The sequence below is a fragment of the Mytilus galloprovincialis genome, chromosome 8, assembly GCF_965363235.1.
Source record: "Mytilus galloprovincialis chromosome 8, xbMytGall1.hap1.1, whole genome shotgun sequence".
NCBI classification, from domain to species: Eukaryota; Metazoa; Mollusca; class Bivalvia; order Mytilida; family Mytilidae; genus Mytilus; species Mytilus galloprovincialis.
In genome coordinates, this window is record NC_134845.1 from 87,921,568 (window position 1) to 87,922,772 (window position 1,205).

Here is a 1,205-nt window from a genome sequence, read left to right on the forward strand (position 1 = left end):
CGTATGCCGTTTAAGATATATCTTCCTTTTTAGAACTGACGTCATGATTTAGTGTGAAAGCTCTTTGACGTTTTTTAAGTCACCATGTCCATTAAACGATTGAGCGTTCGTTTTCAAACTTGCTATCATGAATGGTTTTTAACTAATACATCAGTTACCGATACCTCAAACATTTGTGGTCTAAAATAGATTAAAGAATTACTAAAAATCTTTGTTAGCAACCTTCAAATATGCTCACTGGCAAATTGCAAACTATTATTCTTAGTAAAGTGACTCGAATCCGAACGACATTGCCTGACTTGTAACAGAAAATTCTGACCTACCAAAAGAGAAAAGAGTGAATACTTAAAATATTGAACTTCATGAAAAATGTAAAGTTCCTTATCAAATGAAAAACTCAAAAGCTAAAATCACCTCAAACGAATGGATTCAAACTGACATATGAATAGGTTGCTGAACAGAAATTCTCTATACAAACATTGCTTGACTGTACTGAAAAAATTACAAACAGATTAATGTGAAACAGATAAAAGAAATGTATTTATTGGTTTAGTAATATATAGTTGTTATATAGATGATTTAAAATAGTAGAGCATGCAGATATATTTTTATAAACAATAAGTTTAAGGGGGGACAACAGTGTAGACTAAAATGCACCAGGAATTCTAACTGAACACACTACTTTTTATAAAACACGCCAGCATATATTTTCAATTATTGATCAATAAAAATATGTTTTTTTAAGTTTTATTGTTTTTTTAATACTTAAATTGTTATATTGTATAGTCATGTATGTACATTTATGATGATGGTATACATAAGATAAACATATTCCTGTTGTTTAATGGTTAACTCGCTCAAGCACTTTTTATATTATCTATTTTATCCTTCCCTTTGTATAACTAACTAGAGTTCCACATTAATTAAAGTAACGATCTAAAATTGTAAATTATTATTTTTGTGTTATTGTTTACATATCTTTTATATATGTATATGCTGTTTTGTGATTCGTTTACATTAGCTCTCTTAGAGTACTGATTGTACTTTTATTTGTGAGAGAACGTGGCAAAATATTTTGACGTGCAGTACATTTCCTTGTATTACATAATGCTCTTCATGGTCATTAGCTGATTTAAGTCGCAAATTGATTGGACAATAAAACCGATAAGCAAACCTTGATAATTATATAAGGACACACTAACTTC